The sequence below is a fragment of the Mustela erminea genome, chromosome 8 (genome assembly GCF_009829155.1).
Source record: "Mustela erminea isolate mMusErm1 chromosome 8, mMusErm1.Pri, whole genome shotgun sequence".
NCBI lineage: Eukaryota > Metazoa > Chordata > Mammalia > Carnivora > Mustelidae > Mustela > Mustela erminea.
The window spans coordinates 74,774,286-74,795,040 of record NC_045621.1 but is presented as its reverse complement, the minus strand read 5'-3'; the positions used below and the strand labels follow the sequence as shown (position 1 = coordinate 74,795,040).

At 40.0% G+C, this 20,755-nt stretch overlaps 1 protein-coding gene across 4 annotated transcripts in view; it reads left to right on the top strand.

Annotated features, from left to right (window-relative positions):
- The first annotated feature begins 15,698 nt into the window (after positions 1-15,698).
- Positions 15,699-20,755, top strand: part of CWC22 (CWC22 spliceosome associated protein homolog) — a 60,110-nt gene continuing 55,053 nt past the window's right edge. For 3 of the 4 annotated variants that reach the window (XM_032356110.1, XM_032356108.1, XM_032356111.1), the window contains exon 1: positions 15,699-15,796. The gene's annotated coding sequence lies outside the window, so the exon portion shown is untranslated. Of the gene's footprint in view, positions 15,797-15,829; positions 16,067-20,755 lie in introns of those variants that run through there. The other variant, XM_032356109.1, reaches the window with a different exon arrangement.

The window sequence follows — 20,755 nt, the reverse complement described above, 5'->3', positions numbered from 1 at the left end:
GTTGGACAGCACTATATATATATATATATATATATATATATAGTTTATTAAAGTTCTTTTGCAAAGATGAGCTGTAAATGCCCACACTAACAGCCCAACCATTTTGATTTGATATCTCCCCCACTTTTGTCTGCACTGAAAACATTAATTTAGAAACTGTGACACACTATAAAATGGTGGGGGGTTTTTGGATGGAGTCTTGCATAGATGAAATCAGATTTAAATCTGTGCCCGTTGTAGACATGGCAGAAAATTTGTATTTGGGGAAAGACAGCTCCATGGTAAAATAATATATTTTTATACCCCTTTAGGTTTAGCAAAGCAAAGGAGAAAATGGTAATGGAATCCACGAGACAATGAGAAAGGAATCTGCTCTATTTTCCTTGTGGCTATGTGTTATCCCTGAAGAGATTATGATGATGTTGGCTGGTTTTTGCTCTTCCTTGAGAAAGCTTGAGACAGAGCAAGTGGGGGACCTTCACTCCTGAGAGGGGAAAGCAGGAGTGAAGGCACATCCATCCGGGGAAAATGAGTCAAGCCCAGAGCCACAGAGACAAAGCAGGGGAAAGGAAGGAGAACTAAGAGAGGTTCTTTGGAAGGCAACTCTACGAGAATGGCACCCAGTGTTTCAACTTAGGTTTCTTTTCCTGAATTGCATTATCATCTCTTGAATGCTTTAGTAAAGTTTTATAAAATGCCAAAGCTGTGTGCTTTGGGCAATTAAGGGTTTAGGAGCCATGTCTGTCTTTGGGGCAATAACTAGTCTCGTAAGAAAACTAGATGGAGTATGCATATGATGGTGATAAGCAGAAAAGCCTGAAGCAGTGATTTTGTGGGGAAAAGTGAGCAACACTTTTCCAGCTAATAATAATAATAGATTCATGTTTTTTAAGCCAGACACCTTTGAACTACTAGGTTCCAAGTATTTTCATAGATCATCTCATTCCATTCTCGCAATAACTATGTACATAATATTATTTTTTTCCTGTTTTATAGATAGGAAAACTGAGGTACAGAGATACTAAGTAACTTGATTGGGATCAAACAACTACAAGTCAGGTACAAAGACAGAGTCAAGGTACAAATTCTGGTAGTCAGTGGTGTCTTAGGGCCTTAACCTCTGTGATATTCTATCTCTTGGGACAGGTTTGTGAAGTAAAGACCTACTCCCTGTGGATTTTCAGAAATCAGGAGGGAAATCTTCTAAAAGAACTGTATGGCAAATCAGGCCCTTCACAGATGCTCTCAAGTAGATGGGGAAAAAAAATCAATTTTCACAAAAATCCTCAGAAAATTTGAAAGGAGAAAACCAAGTTCCTAAACTTCACATACATAGTAATTCCTAGTTAGTGATCAAACACACAAATGTGGAGATGTCCTTTATTTCCTTTTATACCTAAACGTCCCAATATATTGAACATTGACTTTTAAGCTGCCCATCCAGTTATCATTTTTTCCTAATACAGCTTTGAGTGTATGACACAGTATCTGTAGTATTCTAATACAGTCTTCACTAATTTGCTAACTATAGATATATGACTTTAAAAATACTACCAAGTGATATTAAATTTTAACTCAATATAAGCCTCAACTTCAGGCAGTGAAATCCCCATTATTGCTTTTCCAGGGTACTTTCATTCTACTTAATGCAAGGATTATCAAACACATGCTGCAGGACTGAATGAGACTATAGAGACTCTCCCTCTTCATTATTATAGTCTGGCCATTTTCCTTCATTGAATTGCTTATTCAGATGTCCACAATTTTTTTACCAAATTCCTTATTCAAAAGACTTAGAAAAAAAGACCTTTTTAATATGCTATATACGATTTAAGCAGGAGAAAGCGCAGCCATACGACCCTTCCTTCCTTGGACCGGCTCTTTCCCTATGATTTTTCCCATGTATCTGTTCTCCATCCCTAACTTTCTGCTTCTGTAAGGATCTAGGCTTTTGGAAATCAGACCAGGAAGACCAGCAGGCCTGTAGCGTCCCATTTTGTCATATCTTACTTACCAAGAAAACCAACTGCTTCCATGGTAGAAAGGAAAAGGAAATCCCTAGGAGCAAGAAACTGTCAATATTTCAAAATCATTATTCTGCATAAGGTACCACTTCACCTTTTTACATACATTATCATAGTTCATCCTTAAATAACCCTAATGTTGTTTATCGTGTTGTTTAATGTTACTATTATTATTTATGCTATTATTGGCATTATTTATCTATCCTCATTATTGCTATTATTTATCCTCATTTTAGAGTGAAGGAAACTGAGACGTGGTAGTTTGGGCTACCTAGCTGCGGTGTAAGGCAGCCTCTGAGATGACTTCTGGACTTCACACCCTTAGGTCATCCCCTCCCACTGAGTTTCAGATGATCCTAGCGACTTGATTCTAACCAAAAGAAGATGGTCAAAATAATGAGATGTCACTTTTGAGATAAGTTGTGCCTTCTCACACCCTTTCTCATTTGTTTGCTTTGATGGAAGTCAGCCACCATATTGTGAGCTGTCCTAGGGAGAGATCCACAAAAATGTCAGGGAGCTGATGCCACCAGTCAACAGCCAGTGCGAAGCTGAGGTCTGCCAACCACCACACGAGTGAGCCTGGAAGGGATCCTCTCCCACACTGGGCCTTGAGTTGACTGAAGCTCTGGCCAACACCTTGACCACAGTCTTGTGAGAGACCAAGCCAGAGGACCCAATTAAACTGCACCCAACCCCTGTCTTGCAGAAAATGTGAGATAATAAATGTTGTTTTATGCATTAAGGCATAAGGCATAGTGCACTAAGGCACTAAGGCTTACTTTTAAGCCTTAAAGTAATATATTATATGACAATAAATAACTAGGATAGCTGGTAAATTTAAACTCCAGTGATCTGGCTCTGGACATCGTGCTTTAGCCAGCATGCTCTTCTGCTCCCTAGGAATTGTGACTGGTTCTCTCAGCTTCTGTCACGGAGGCCACCATGTGCAGACAGTCCCAGTATGTTCCCTCCTGTCTCCCAAAGGCCCGAGCAGTGCCAAGGTGCCAGCACAGAGCACACACCACCCTCAACTCCTTCTCTTGTACTAAAGAAAGATTCCTCTCCTTTTGCTTGAACTAAAAAGTCACTGGTGGGGCGCCTGGGTGGCTCAGTGGGTTAAAGCCTCTGCCTTCGGCTCAAGTCATGATCTCAGGGTCCTGGGATCAAGCCCCGAATCGGCCTCTCTGCACAGCGGGGAGCCTGCTTCCCCCGCTCCCCACCTCTCTGCCTACTGTGATCTCTGTCAAATAAATAAATAAAAATCTTTATTAAAAAATTAAAAAAAAAAGTCATTGGTAATGCCGGTTGGATTCTTGTATCCATTCTCATCACCATTTCAGTTATTTCCCTCCTATTCCCTACTTTCTTTTTTTCACTGTTTTTCTGCTCCCTTTTTTGTTCTTCTTCAGTCTTAGACCTTATTTTCCTCTTTATTTCTACATTCTCCTGTAAACTCTCTTCTCCTGCTTCTATTTTCACTTACAGAAAAAGGCACTATTTGCCACCTGGAAACTTTACTGCTTGTTTGAAAAGAAAAGCTTTCTGGAAACATCAACAGAAAGAAAAACACAGGTGGAGGGTGGGCTTGGGAGGATGGTGCAAGAGAACCCTCTTTAGTGGGTTTTTTTGTTTTTGTTGCCACCCGCCTCTTATATCAAAACATCCCTTAGGGCAGTTAAAAGCTGCCGGCCAGCCCAATTAAAGTGTTTTCAAAGAAACTTTCAGAAATAGTTCCAAGAGCACTTTTAACTTATTACATGTGGGTTACATAAGCACTGGAAGCTTGTTAAAACATTCAAAATATGATATGAGTTGAGTCATACAACAGCGGGGTCAAAGCTTTAGCTTTTCAGTGTGACTAACATGATCGTCTGGGACTCAGGCACCCTGGACAAAAACAGATGTTAAAGAAAATCAATTAAAGGATATCTTTTGCTCCTTCCAAGAACCTACATTGCTAACTTTAAAAATATGCCTGTAATTCCTTTGTATTTGGGTTAACTATGCTTTTAAGCATAGCTGTAACAGGACTGCTCATATTACAAATCAGATAGGAGAAGCAAAGGTAAATCTTTGATTTAAACGAATTTTACCTTCCTCAAGAGGAAATTGTGTGGAAAGAAAAAACAAACAAAACAAAATAAAAACAAACTATAAGCTGCTCCTCTGAATCCAAATGAAGAGTGAGATTTAAACAGCCCCTTTCCTATTTCTCATGATAACTCAAGGGTCATTCTGGGTAGGACAGTTCTGCTTAGAGCTTGGCAGGCACTTACCACCCCCTCTCCCTCTCATCACCTCCTTCTACATAATGCCAGTAGCAGCCCTTCTTGGCATGCTGACAATCTTAACCATCCTTACACACTTCCAAACCACCACCATCTGGGTCAGTAAAGGGAGGGTCTGCCCTCCCTTTAAAAAATAACAAATCTATATGAGGAAGTGGAGATGCAACATGGGGAGTTAAGGGGGAAGGAGAAGAATAAATGAAACAAGATGGGATTGGGAGGGAGACAAACCATAAGTGACTCTTAATCTCACAAAACAAACTGAGGGTTGCTGGGGGGGGGTTAGGAAAAGGGGGGTGGGTTATGGACATTGGGGAGGGTATGTGCTATGGTGAATGCTGTGAAGTGTGTAAACCTGGCAATTCACAGACCTGTACCCCTGGGGATAAAAATATATGTTCATAAAAAAAAAAAATCTAAGTAGCGCTCAGAATTGGGTACATTACTTAGTGTACGAGACCCTTAACTTTCCCACCTCCTCCCCAAGATAGCATCTGGGCTTTACACAAAAAGGAGCTAGCCAGGACCTTTAAATCAGTGTAGTGTTCCCAGGTCCTCATGTCTCCAAGACAACGGTCATTACTCAGCTGGCTGGCCTCCATAGTTAAAGTCAACAGCTAGTGTCATTCCTGAGCTGTTCTCCATATATAGTCAACCCTTGTTGATACATGATTAAAGGAGAATTATTCTCAAATATAACACTTCAAGTATGACCCTGTTGCACAATTGATTTGTCCAATCATACCATGGTACAAGGAAGGAAATATTCTTATTGATCCTATGTAAAAAATCACATTGCTGTGAAAGTAAAGAGACTCAGTAAAAATATTTGTTTCTCAATTCTTAGAAGTCAGTGAGCATCAGATCCCAAAGGCAGAGTCTATTGAAGATTTGAAATAGCTTAAAAAAAAGAAAGAAAGGACTCTCTCTTATGTGTATGAGAAATACATTAATACCAATAATATTCTGAATAAAATAATATTCTGAATAAATTACCACATTAAAATTTTCCTCATTAATTTATTAAGTCCACTGTAATTAATATTTATTTTAGGGGTAGCTGGGTGGCTCAGTAGGTTAAGTGTCTGCCTTTGGCTCAGGTCACAATATTGGGGCCCTGAGATGGAGGCCTGTTGGACTCCCTTGCTCAGCACGGAGTCTGCTTCTCCCTCTTCCTCTGCCCTTCTTCCTGCCTATGTGCACTCTCTCTCTCAAATTAATAAAATCTTTCTAAAAAAATACTTTACTCTGTTTTGGATCAAGCAATTAGCTTTGATAAATTGCATCATCAGCTTTTGGACAGAAAAGAGTATTGCAAATTCTGACTTGGTCTACGAGTACAGACTGAAAGTTTCCTAAGCAATGTTACCTTGGAAGATTTTACCCAAGTCTCTATTCTTTGAACTGGCCATAGTTCAGAGTACTGAGTGCAGTCTCTTTCCATGGAGCCCTGAGACTGTCTCTTCTTAAAAACATAATCACTAGCTTGTTACCTAAACTGAAATCTCAGGCAAGCTCCAAAGGGGAGCAGACACCTGTTTAACGATGAGGCTGAATTGCTATAGACAACTGATTAGAGTACCGGCAAAATCAGAATGAAGCACAGTAAAATTCTGTATTGTCTATTTTGTAAGGGTTTAATCAGTGTTTCCCATGAACTAAGAACCTATTGTGGACAATAAAGGCAGTGAGAAATTTCCAAAGCCTTCCTTTAAAATCTGCCACCTGTGAGATTTTTACATAAACTTATTCTAGGGAAGGCTGAGATCTCTTCTGCTCTGACAATTCTTCCCATGCAATTATTACAATAGTAATACAGAACATACCAAACAAACCTAATAACATCTAGCATCTTTCCAGTGGTACCAGTTGTGTAAGATATAGAAATGCAGCATTCAGACATTCACATCCCTCTTCTAGAAAAGACTTGTGGCCTCCAACTATTAACTCCTTCGGTTGTCTTCTGCTTTTGAGCTCAGGTCACAGTCCCTAGCTAATGGCCAATAAAGATGTGTCACAAGGTTCTAGAGTTTCACCCAATGCAAGATTCTTCTTCCTTTTTTTTTTTTAAGATTTTATTTATTTATTTGTCAGAGAGGGAGAGAGAGTGCAAAAGCAGGGGGAGCAGCAGGCAGAGGGAGGAGCAGGATCCCCACTGAGCAAGGACCCTAATGTGGGACTCAATCCCAGCACCCTGGAATCATGACCTGAGCTGAAGGCAGATGCTTAACCGATTGAGCCACCCAGGCATCCCTGGCAAGTCTATTCTATTAAGCAATCTTCACTCTAGACCTCTCTGTTGAGGTTCCAGACACCTTGTCAGATCTGCATCATAGTACTGTTGACTCTTCCCACTCAATCCTATTTCCTGTCTTCTTCCTTTCTCAGGTGTTACTATTGCATAAACCATTTATATGCCTGTCTTCATGTCAGTGTCAACTTCTCAGAAGATCTGACACCTGACACAGTGGTACCAAGAATGACCCAAAAAAAAAAAAAAAGCAAGTGGTAAGTTGGAATTTTGAGACTGTATCCCTAACTGCTTAACTGGCAAAGAGGAGCCCATCCCAGATGGTATGTGCAGCACAATTAGTCTTTAGCACAGTACCTTAGCACAACTGTTAAGCATAACACTAGATAAAAAGAGTTTATTGATTTGGGGGTACTTTCTTGGAATACAGAATTGAACACTCTGGAAAGGATCCAAGGGTACAGAGCAAATTCACTGGTAGGGTGACTCCCAGACACCTGGAGAAACCAATGACTTGTCTTGAGTAAAAAATGAAATACCTAAATTGTCACAGCTGACCCCAGAGAAAGGAAATAAAAAGCCCAGTCAAGTGGGTATGGGAGAGTGAACATAGGAGGCCAGAAAACCTACCAGAAAAGTATTTTCCACAGGAGGGAATAGAGAACATATCATTCCACAAGTCGAACAGGAATGTGCTAGCTACAGGGATATTAGTGTCATGAGGATGTCCACTGCTGGCTCCTCTTTACAGATAAGAGCTGACAATAGAAAAGGCTGTCTCGCCATGTATGAAAGAAACCAAAGATAACATCATCCTCAATAGTGAAATACTAAGAACTTTTCCCCTAAGATCAGAAACAATACAAGGATATCCACTCTCAAAACCATTATGCACCATAGTACTAAAGTCCTAGCCATAGGAATCAGACAACAAAAAGAAATAAAAGGCATCCAAATTGGTAAGGAAGAAGTAAAACTTTCAATATTTACAAATGACATGATACTATACATGGAAACCCCTAAAATCTCCACCAAAAGTCTACTAAAACTGGTAAATAAGTTCAATAAGGTTGCAGGATACAAAATCAATGCACAGAAATCCATCGCATTTCTCTACACTAATAATGAAACAGCAAAGCAGAAATTAAGAGAACGATCTCATTTACAATTACACCAAAAATAATAAAATACCTAGGAATAAACTGAACCAATGAGGTGAAATGTCTATATTCTGAAAACTACAAGATATTGAAGAAGACACAAAAAGATGGAAGACCATTCCATGCTCTTGAATCAGAAAAATAAACATTGTTAAAATGTTTATACTGCCTAGAGCAATCTATACTTTTAATGCCATTCCAATCAAAATTCCACCAGTATTTTTCAAAGAGCTGGAGCAAATAATTCTAAAATTTGTACGGAATCAGAAGAGACCCAGAATTGCTAAGGAAATGTTGAAAAAGAAAAAGAAAACTGGCGGCATCACGTTACCTGATTTCAAGCTTTACTACAAAGCTGTGATCACCAAGACAGCATGGTATTGGCATAAAAATAGACACATAGACCAGTGGAACAGAGTAGAGAGCCCAGATATGGACCCTCAACTCTATGGTCAAATAATCTTCAACAAAGCAGGAAAAAATATACAGTGGAAAAAAAGACAGGCTCTTCAATAAATGGCGCTGGGAAAATTGGATAGCTATATGTAGAAGAATGAAACTCAACCATTCTCTTACACTGTACACAAAGATAAACTCAAAATGGATAAAAGACCTCAACGTGAGACAGGAATCCATCAGAATCCTAGAGGAAAATATAGGCAGTAACCTCTTTGATATCAGCCACAGTAACTTCTTTCAAGATATGTCTCCAAAGGCAAAGGAAACAAAAGCAAAGATGAACATTTGGGACTTCATCAAGATCAAAAGCTTCTGCACAGCAAAGGAAACACTCAACAAAACAAAGAGGCAACCCATGGAATGGAAGAAGATATTTGCAAATGACAGTACAGACAAAAGGTTGATATCCAGGACCTATAAAGAACTTCTCAAACTCAACACACACAAAACAGATAATCATATCAAAAAATGGGCAAAGGATATGAACAGACACTTCTCCAATGAAGACATACAAATGGCTATCAGACACATGAAAAAATGTTCATCATCATTAGCCATCAGGGAGATTCAAATCAAAACCACATTGAGATACCTCCTTACACCAGTTAGAATGGTCAAAATTAGCAAGACAGGAAACAACGTGTGTTGGAGAGGATGTGGAGAAAGGGGAACCTTCTTACACTTTTGGTGGGAATGCAAGCCACTTTGGAGAACAGTGTGGAGATTCCTTAAGAAATTAAAAATAGAGCTTCCCTATGACCCTGCAATTGCACTACTGGGTATTTACCCCAAAGATACAAATGTAGTGAAAAGAAGGGCTATCTGTACCCCAATGTTATAACAGCAATGGCCACAGTCGCCAGACTGTGGGAAGAACCAAGATGCCCTTCAACGGATGAATGGAAAAGGAAGATGTGGTCCATATACACTATGGAGTATTATGCCTCCATCAAAAGGATGAATACCCAACTTTTGTAGCAACATGGACGGGACTGGAAGAGATTATGCTGAGTGAAATAAGTCAAGCAGAGAGAGTCAATTATCATATGGTTTCACTTATTTGTGGAGCATAACAAATAACATGGAGGACATAAGGAGATAGAGAGGAGAAGGGAGTTGGGGGAAATTGGAAGGGAAGGTGAACCATGAGAGACTATGGACTCTGAAAAACAATCTGAGGGGTTTGATGTGGTGGGGGGGGTGGGAGGTTGGGGAAGCCAGTTGGTGGGTATTAAGGAGGGCACGTATTGCATGGAGCACTGGGTGTGGTGCAAAAACAATGAATTCTGTTACACTGAAAAGAAATTAAAAAAGAAAAGACATTGATGAAAGAAATGTAAAACAACACAAATGGAAAGGCATTCCATGTTCATGGACTAGTAGTACAAATATTGTTAAAATATCCATACTACCCAACAATGTAATCCTTATCAAAATACCAACAACATTTTCATAGAACCAGAATAAATAACCCTAAAATTTGTATGGAACCACAGAAGACCCCAAATAGCCAAAGCAATCTTAAAAAAGAAGAAAAAAATCAAAGGTATCACAATTCTAAATTTCAAGGTGTACTACAAAGTTGTAGTAATCAAAACAGTATGGTACTGTCACAAAAACACACAAAGAGCAATTGAACAGAATAGAGGTCCCAAAATAAACTCACAATTGTATGGTCAATTAATCTTTGACAAAGAAGGCAAGAATATTCAATGGGAAAAAAGACAGTCTCTTCAACAAATGCTATAGGGAATACTGTACAGCTACACACAAGAGAATGAAACTGGACCACTTTATTACACCTTACACAAAAATAAACTCAAAATGGGTTAAGGATCTAAGTGTGAGACCTGAAACCATAAAATCCTACAAGACAGCACAGGCAGTAATATGTCTGACATCATCCATAGCAACATTTTTCTAGATATGTATCCTTAGGCAATGGAAACAAAAGCAAAAATAAACTATTGGGATTACAACAAAATAAAAAGCTTCTGTACAGCAAAGGAAACAACCAACAAATTTAAAAAACAACCTACTAATTGGAAGAATATATTTGCAAATGACATATCCAATAAAGGGTTAATATCCAAAATATATAAAGAATTTATACAATTCAACACCATAAAGACAAATAATCTCATCAAAAATGGGTAGAAGACATGAACAGAAATTTCTCCAAAGAAGACACAGAAATGGTCAAAAGACAAATGAAAAGATAACCAACATCACTCATCATCAGGGAAATGCAAATTAAAACCACATGACATATCATTTTGCACCTGATAGAATGGCTAAAATCAAAAACACAAGAAACCACAAGTGCTTGTGAGGCTGTGAAGGAAAAAGGAAGCCTCTTGAACTGTTGGTGGGAATGTAAATTGGTGAAGCCACCATAGTAAACAGGATGGACGTTCCTGAAAAAATTAAAAAATAAAATTACCACATGACTAGTAATTCTACTCCTGGGAATTTACCAAACAATATAAAAACATTAGTTTTTAAAAATATATGTACCCCTACCTACATTTACTGTAGCATTACTTAAAATAGCCAAATTATCTACCGTCAGAATGGAATCATATGCAGGCCAAGTAACAAATGGAGTTATGGCCAAAATGTGGCTCACACCGTGTCGACTGGGTTCACAGATCAACTCAGTGGTCATTTACCCAATCCCATGTGTATAATTAGAATATATATACCTCACATTTGGAGTCATTTCCATTTATTGTCCTTGGCCTATGGAGTAAGAGCTGTCACAGTGGGAAAGACCAAGTAGACATCTTTGAAACTGTCTCTCCTGGCTAAGAGAGTGTATCTAAAATAATATCACAATGCCAGAAGATGGTGGAAATTAACAACACCCTTAAAGATATAAAGGATGCAGGAACAGTAGTTCCCATCACACCTTCATTTAATTTGATACTCTGGCCTGTAGAAACCAGGTAAATTAGTAGAATGATTGTTGACTACTGGAAGCTAAACAAAGTAGCAATCCCAACTGCAGCTGCCATGCTGAGCTATCATTTTTAAAGCAGGATAATATGGCCTGAGGTACACAACCACCAATTTTGATAGTGGATTCTTTTATATGGCAATCAATAAATACAATCAGAAATATTAATATACAAATGCAATAAACAGGCAACAATATGCATTGACAGTTTAGCCCTGGGGCTATGTTAACTCTTCTTTCTCTCTCATAATATAGTCCAAAGAGATGTGGATCACCTGAAAATCCTGTGGGGTATCATAATGATCCATTACATCAATGACATCATGCTGATTAAACAGGCTAAGCAAGAAGTGGCTAGCATGCTGGAGGTTCGTGCTCCAAAAAGTAGGAAATTAAACTTATGAAGAATCAGGGATCTATCCCTTCATCAAAGGGTTTAAATGTCCAGGGTTCTGAGGAGTGCTAGAACATCCCCTTCTAAGTAAAACACAAATTGCTGCCTCTTGTATCCCCTACAAGAAAGAAAAAAGCATAGTGCCTAAGAGGGTGCTTTGAGTTCTGTAAGCAACATACTCCACATATAGGAATATTTTTTGGGCCTTCATGCCAAGTGACGTAAAAACTGCCAGCTTTACAACCTGGCAAAAGAGCTCTACAGCAGGTCTGAAGTGGTGGCACAAGCGGCCTTGACACTTGTGGTGTAGGATCTGGCACACTCTAGGGTGTTAAGAGTTGCCACTTTTAGAAAAAGACCCATTGTGGAGTTTATAGAAATCACAGTAGGAGAATCACAGTTCAGGAGCCCAGAATTCCTAAAAAAAAAAAAAAAAAATTAGATCTCAGCATGCTACTGGGAAAAGAAAAGGGAATATTTGACCATGGGACACTAAATGATACAAAATGAAATTTGTGTTGTTGAACCCATCATGTCATAAATTCTGCAAGGTCCCGCCATAATTCTTCATAAGATGAAAGTATTCTATTTGGGATGCAGTGCAAAGAAGATGAGAAGGCACAAACAATTCACATCAACAGACAGTCCAGACCTTGATGTCACCCTTCAGTTGCATCAACACCCCTCTCTCAGCTTGCAATGATGGCTGTATGGGGTAGGGATGGTGTCTTGAACAATAAGCTGAAGAAAGAAAATGTCTGAGCTTAGCTTACAGCTGAATCAGTTGAGTCTGTGGATGAAACCTGAAACTGGACAGCAGCTATAACATAGCCTCACTCTCAAATTGCCTCGAAGACAGCAGTGGGACAAGCTTCCTAACGGGTAGAGCTTCAGGGGGTGCAACTGATAATCCACTTTGTATGAGAAGGAAAAATGGCTTGATGTCAGAGTATAAATAGATTAACAGGAAATGGCAAAAAGTTTGGCTGGCTGGTCAGAGGTCTGAAAAGAAAGAGATTTAAAAAATTGCAGACAAAGCGATCTTAAAGGGCTACATGTATGTGGATATGAGTATTGTTGTGGGTCAAAAGTGTGAAGATATTTTGAACACACATCAATATCCACAAGAAAGCATACATTATGGAATAAGCACTAAACAAGCAAATAAACCAAATTACTCATCTAGTTGATGTTAGCCTGTCTTTGTTTGTGGCCACTCCAGTGATGGCACAATAAACAACTGAGTGAAATGGTCATGGTGACAAAAATGGAGTGTACGTATGGAACCCATGAGCATGAAGCCCATTTACTATAGGTGACCTACCTACTGCCTCATTTGCACATTCTGGCAGCAAAAGAACGCAATGTTGAGCTTCTAATACGTCTTCACTCCTTTAGGAGATGAACTAGCCGTTCCACGGCAAGTTGACCACGTTGAAAACTTTCATCCTGGAAGCGGCAGGAGTTCCAACCCATGGGAATAGATTAGCTATATTGGGTATGAGTTTACACTTCATACCCACCAGTCTATCCAGCACCACTATTTGGGAACTTATACAATGCTGGATTCACAGACATGGAATACAATACAATATAGCATCCAACCAGGTAATCACTTCACAGTAAAGGTAGTGTAGGAGGGTGCCTGTGACCATGGGTTCCACTAGTTATATCACATGCTGCATTTTCCAGAAGTTGGAGGCCTAAGAACACTGATGAGGGTAAAATTCAAGCACCTAACAGGAGACAATACAAGGAAGAGGTGCTGTTCCCCAGGATGCAGGAGACTCTGATATGGGTTAAAGTCCCCAGTAGGAACAATACATGGGTCAACATGACAAGGGATTAAAACGGGATTAGCCCCATTTACCATCAATCCCACTAACCCATTCCTGCAATTCTGCACTTTGTGGAATTAGAGGTCCTAGTCCCCAGAGATGTTATATTCTTGTTAGAGGACACAGCAAGATGAAATAAGCTTCATCATCTGCTGCATAGGCGCTCTGAACTTCCAGAGTTCCAAGACAAGTAGGCAAAAAGAGGACTCAATACCCTGGTAGGAGAAGTTAACACTGATCAGGAGGAGAATGTAGGCTTGATGTTACATAACAGGAACAGGTAAGAATATGTGTGTGGCACACAGGTGATCCACTTGGGCATCTCTTAGTGCTACCTTGCCCAATAGCGACTATAAATAGGCAAGTACAGCAACACCTGCATGAGAAGACAATTATTAATAGGGGCTCAAATTTCTCAGGAACTAGGGTTTTCACACCACCAGTTTAACTACTGAGACCAGCAGAACTGGTAGCTGAGAGGGAGGAATTTAGAATGAATAGTGGAGGAGAAAGGTTCAGCGACGGCTCAAGGCCACCTGCAAAGATGGGGACTGTAGTTTGTTCTACTAACTTTTCTAAGTTTCTCTTCAGGAAGAGAGGCCACTGGAATCCTGGAGGAATTAGTCTCTAAGTGTATATACAGAGTGGATCTGAACGATGCAAGCAGTGGACTGTGACAGTTGAAAAGAGATACTCGGCTCAGATACCTTTTCAAGAAAAAACTCTGCTAGGAGTGTGGTTAGGTGACCCATTTCAACTGTTAACACTTCCAAGCACATCTCAAGTTTTGAATTGAGGCCACATTTTTCTTAAGGGGGCTCCAGCCAATGACCGAACAAAGAATGTGTTACGAGAGCTGAGCCATTTTATCACAGTGTAGGACTCTTCATCTTTGCTCTGGGGTTACCCGTGTCCAATTCCATTTCCTCCCTTTTCCTTTTACCATCTGACATTCTGAAACCTGTATCACAGTTTGCTTCCTGAAGCAAATTCTGAAAGGACAAACTTGTCTTGTCCAGCTCCATCTAACTCCCCTAGTTTCAACTCTAACTTTCTTATATCTATTGATAATTGTAAGGGTGGTATTGTGCTTTTTATTGAGATACAGATACAAATGTTTATCAGATTCAGCTCCTGTGTCCTGTGTTGGTACAACTGAAATCTATTCACTTAAATATTTAAAGACACAAAAATGTGCTTTAACTATGGTCAAATTTGTTAAATATGAAAAAGAATAGATAATACTGTTATGTAGTAGGAATTAAGTCACATACAACAAGCGTATCAACTAATTCAATTCTTGAAAGTATTCTATGGGGTAGTTACTAATTTTTTTCCCTACCTAACAGAAAATTGGGCACACAGTGTTGCCCAAGAAAAAATTATCCAGGAGTACCTAAGTAGAAAGAGTTAAACATAAGTAGGCCCACTCCAGTGTCTTTATCCGTAATTGCTATACTCTTCTAACTCAAAGAAAGGGTCAGTAACCTAAGTTCTCTAAAATTCTAATAGAGAAATATTCGGAGAAACCAGGCCTGATGTATACAGTTGCTATACCAAAAGATAATTTTTAAAACAGTAAGAAATAGTTGAGCTTTGATTTTGTTACTACTGTAAAGACTAAGAAAACTATTTCACTGATTACCTCTGATCTCTGCACCGTCTGCTATTTCCAAGTTGGCAGGCCAGTCTCCTTACCCTCAGGATGTCTTGCCACCTGGTACCTTAAACTCAAACAGAAGCATCATCCTCTCTACAAAATTAGCTTCTCCTCATTACTTCACTTTGTTTGTGGTCCAATATTCTCCCATTCCCGTAGGCTTGAAATCTTGGAACATTAAAGATACTTAACGCTTCTGACAGACTACTGAAGTAGTCTGAAAAAGGTGAAGTAGTCTTCTTCAGACTACTGAAGAGTCTGAAAAAGGTGTCTGTTACTTAAGATTTTCACAGAAAAGTGACTAGAAAGGTCTATTTTTTGCCAACTGTAGAGAACTAGCTTTAGAGTAAATTTTGCCAGAACCTCATCATTACCAGTCTTCAAAGGAGCCGCCAGGATGTCCCCGGCTCCTATCAAGAACTACAATTCCCGCCGTACACTGCGATCTTCACAGCCAGGGAGGGGGGAAATATTACAATTGTGACGTCATTTCCGCCCTCCCAGGCGGTGAATGCCGGACTTTGTAGTTTGAGTTAACTTCTCTTTTGTCGCGGTCTTGGAAAGAGAAAATTAAGGCCAGACCAGCTGCTCTAAATTTGGTATCACGAAAGAACATTTAAAGTAAGTTAATAGGATAACGTTTTGAAGTGAATTTAGCGTCAGGTTTTTAATGTATTTCACGTACCGCCTTCCTCGTACGCCGGACCGGGAAGGGGAAGTGACGTGAATCCGGTGTAATGGCGGCGCGGTGTAGCTCCAGGTAATTACCGAACTCTAGACTCGCCTCAGGCAGCCAACCGAAGTGGGGTTGACGGGTTGCTGGTACGGGTGGGAATTTAAAGGGGACCAGGAGTGGATGCCGCCTGGCTGGGACCGCCGTCAGCAGCGCCAGGATATGCGTGGCTTTCCTCTAGGCGCCTGGGGCCCGCGAGGCCGAGGTGTGAGAGCCGGTCGGGCGGAGGAGTCTGAGCGGGTGGGAAGTGCGAGCGTGAATTCCGGCCTTGACTGCGCGGACGAACCTAGCTCCCTGGTGAGGCTCCAGGAGGTGTCTCTCCGCGGTGTCTTTGTTGCGGAAGTCTAGCGCTTAGCTGGGCCTCTTGTCCTGTCGGCGCGGATTACTTAGAGCTTCTCCAGTCGTTTGGACTTCCCAAGGCCCTTTTTTAGTGTCCGGGCTCCAGGCGGTGGGAGTGGGAGTAATGAACTGTAGTTAATTAGAAAATAGCGGAAGTTCCGCTCTTTTGCCCCTTTCTAGCGTAATATACCTGTACAGCTTCTTTGGAATTTCATTAGTCGTTTCTTTTCCATTCATTTGCCCCATGAAGGTGCTTTCTATTATTTAGTCCTGGGGCTTTTCGTTCCTTTTTAAATGAGCTCTCTGCCCTCTTTTATTCTTCCATAAATTGATCTATTTCCAGTAAGGTGATAACTCCCCAAGTTGGGTCTCCAATGTGTCCAGCCATCGAGCTTCGGATCCTACTATACACTTGTACATGTCGGTAATAGTTCATTTCGCTGAGTCTAACTCTAGTAACCACTTTACTTATTTTGACTTAATCCTCACAACGACTTTTTGAGATTGAGAAGGAAAAACTTTGAGAAAGAATATTCCAGATGCAAGACATAAGTGGTGATTAAAAGCATAGTAAGAGTTCCCTTTACATTTTTTGGTGTCCCACAGACTGGCAATAGCAGATAGAAAAACGAGCAGATTTGGCCTTCAGAAAACTAGTTAACCTACCTCCTCCTTCTCCTATTTAAGTTTGTTTTAGGATTGTCTGTGAACTTGGGAGTTAACGTCAATTATGGTCCTACTGAGAAAAGCGGATTTTTTTAGAATTGGCATTGAAAATGTGACTTCGTTCGCAGAAGCGTTGTGACAAGCATCATCTGTAGGAGAAGGAGACCTACTTCTGTTGATGCTGGGTGATGGACTAGGAAGCCAAGACTCCAGTCTTGATTCAGCCCTTACTAGGTCTGTTACTTGGGGCACCTTACCTAACATCTCTAGTCTCAGCTTCTTCATCTGAAAAATGTGAATGATAATATCTAACTTAGTGAGTTGTTTTGAGGATAAAGGAAAATGATGTGTATAAGGCACTGTGCACAGTGCCTGACATAGTGTAGCTATTATTGTTACTACTTTGATATAGTTGATGAGTTCTCTTGCCTCAGTTCTTGTCCTTTGGTTTTGAATGTTGCCCTTCCACTTTTAAGTGCTCATGCTGCTTTCATGGAGCATTTCCCACCTCATTTGGCTGGGGTCTAGTTAACTGTTCTCCCTGATGATTGTACGTTGCCAGGTGGTATACATTAACTTTTTGTACCTGAGACCATCTAAGAGCGCACACATTTATAATGTTTGTGCCCTAACTTAAATATTATCTTCTGTTTGTTACCCACTTGTATCTAGAGACTGAATTTTGTACTACCTGATATGTCCCTAACTTGGTATAAGTTATGGCTGGCCTAGAGCTAGTTTAAGAAAGAGTTGGTTATTTGCAATATGCTGATCCTACTGATGACTCTGTGGGCTTCCTTGTGGCATTTCTCTACCATCTAAACTTTGAAAATTTTAGCATGGGAAGGTGATAAAACAAAAAGGCCTCTGGCATGTTAGTTTCAGCAAATTTCTGGACTTACTAAATGTGTAGCCTAAATATTTTATCCGTGTATACATTTCCCAAGTGGACACTGGAAGAGATAATTCATTGCCTACAAGAAAGTGCAAATTTTCAAAGCATTTTCTTCAAAAATAATACATCAGGAGAGGAAGTGGTGGATTAAAGCAAGCCTTTGCTATTTGTAGCCAAGTTAGTCTTTTCCCAGAGAACAGATACCAAAAAGATAGCATAAGCTGCCTCGGTCTGGAGACATTAGTGCTCTTGTGATTATAGAAGCTAATGGGAGCAAAATTATAAAAGAGCCCAAATGTCCACTGAGTTATGAATGGATAAAGAGGATGTATTATATATATTATATTGTGGTATATATATTACTCAGCCATCAAAAGGAATGAAACTTGGCATTTGCAATGACATGGGTGGAGCTAGAGTGCAATATACTAAGCAGAATAAGTCAGAGAGGGACACCTGGGTGGCTCAGTCGGTTAAGCCTGTGCCTTCAGCTCAGGTCATGATCCCAGGGTCCTGGGATCAAGTCCCACCTTGGGTTCCTTGCTCAGCAGGGAGCCTGCTTCTCCTTCTGCCTGTCCCCACTGCTCCTGCTCTCTCCCTCTCTCTCTCTCTCTCTCTCTCACAAATAAATAAATAAAATCTTTAAAAAAAAAAAAAAAAAGACAAATACCATATGATTTCACTCATATGTAGTATTTAAGAACCAAAACAGGAACATAGGGGAAGGAAGGTAAAATTATATAAGACAAAAAGAGAGAGGGAGACATAGTTAAGAGACGCTTAACTATAGAAAAAAGCTGAGGCTTGGTAGAGGGGAGGTGGGCAGGATAATGGGCCAAATAGGTGATGGGCATTAAGGAGGACACTTGTAATGAGCACTGGGTGTTATATGTAAGTGATAAATCACTGAATTCTACTTTTGAAACAAATACTACACTGTGTGTTAACTAACTTGAATTTAAATAAAAACTTGGAATAAAATAAAATAAAATAAAACTCATCTTGAGGGAGAAATGAGGGAGGAAGAAACTCAGTGAAGATTCATATTTTTCTTAACTTTGGGCCTAATTCAAATGAATCAGGATAGACAGAGTGTAGCTCTTCCAGGTGAAAAGTCACCCTCTGACTCCTTCACTCAGTTATTTTACCAAGACAGTTTTATTCTAGATTTGGTGACAGTGCCTCAGTGATGGAATATAGTGCTTTGTATCTGGGGGCTACTTCATAAATTTCTCAGTGGAGGCCACCACTTCCAGGTTTTCTTTAAAAACTTAGATTGTGGTTGACTAAATGGCCCTTTAATTAATAATCAGGCCACTTTCAAAGCTGTGCTATGAGTGTTGGCAGAATATCAGCCTATATACTTACTTAGGCAAGCAGAGGAACACATTTTTGGGGACAAGGAATAAAGTGGTATGAATGTTTGAAGGCATGAAGTATACTCAATAATAGACATGGTTTCGTAAGTTGAAGTAACTATATATTCAGGGTCAGATTTCCTCTTGCGGTGCCTTTAAAGGAACTGGTTTGGTTTTTGTTTTTTGTTTGTTTTGTTTTGTTTTTTTGTTTTTTGTTTTCATCTCAATAGGGAAGTTTATTCAGGGAGCTCTCCAGGTTAACATGGAGTAAAGACAAGGGATGATGCTTGATAATAGTGCTGTCTTGATGCAGTTGATGGCAAACATTTGGGGGGTTCCTCGAAATCAGGGTTGATAGGTGAGACAAGTCTGTTGTGGTATTCTTTGGTAAAGCATCTGTCAAAATATCATTATAGGGAGTTCTGTGTAGGAAACAATAGGGATAATCATTAGAAGTCGACACGCCCTCCCCCCATATTTAATTTTAGAATTGGAACCTATTAAGTGGCAGGCACAGTCTTAGGTTCTCGATACACAGTAGTGACCAAGAACCTCAGAATCCAGGGATCTCATGCAGGGTCTTTTCATGCTTTTTGAATCTCATGTTCCATCTCATTTCTGCTCAATCTTCTGTGTATACTCTGTACTCTGCTCAAACAGCTGAGAATCCCCTAAACTCTTTTATGTCCGGAGAGTCTTTACACATGCTGACTTTTCCCCTTTCCATATGGGAAGTGACCTTTCTTTTCCCCCACCCGTGCTCCTACTTGTTCTTCAGGTTTCATCTTCTAGAACCACTTCTTTCTGTATGCCCTAGATCCACTTGGTTGCACTTCCTCTTTTCCAGAAGTACTATGTCTCTAACATTGCTACAGCACTTGGACTTTTCTTCTCTGCCTGAGGATAGGAACTTTCATCTCTTAGACATCAGTACCTTGTGTGCAGCATAATGTACCTATCTCCTCACTATTCACAGACACTGCCTTTAATCTCTATTCTTTTTTTTTTTTAAGATTTTATTTATTTATTTGACAGAGATCACAATAGACAGAGAGGCAGGCAGAGAGAGAGAGAGGGAAGCAGGGAGCCTGATGCGGGACTCAATCCCAGGACCCTGATGACCTGGGCCGAAGGCAGCGGCTTAACCCACTGAGCCCCCCAGGTGCCCAATCTCTATTCTTGATTCCAAAGAATAGGGGATAAAGTAAAAAACTAGAAAGAAAAAGACCATGACCATACTGCTCTTTCTCTTAACCTTATATGTTCTTATTTTTTTTCTGTAAGTACTTTACTGTACAACTTCTCAAGGTGTCAGTTTTCACTCCATCCTCATCGTTTTTGTAGTCCTGTTTACCTGTTTGCGTTGTACAAAGTTTCTCAATTTTTATGACCTCACGGAAGAGTCTCTTCTGAACAAACTCAAACTTTAACACAAAATGAACAAGGAAGGATTCAGTGGCTAAAAAGAAACACTAGAGCTATTTATTGACTACAAGTCTGTTCCTTTACTATTAAGTGGTGAGGGTTACAGTATAGATTTGAAATTTAAGGTTTTGTCTCTTTTTTTTTTTTTTAAAGATTTATTTATTTATTTGATAGAGAGAGATTACAAGTAGGCAGAGAGGCAGGCAGAGAGAGAGAGGAGGAAGCAGGCTCCCTGCAGAGCAGAGAGCCCGATGCGGGACTCGATCCCAGGACCCTGAGATCATGACCTGAGCCGAAGGCAGC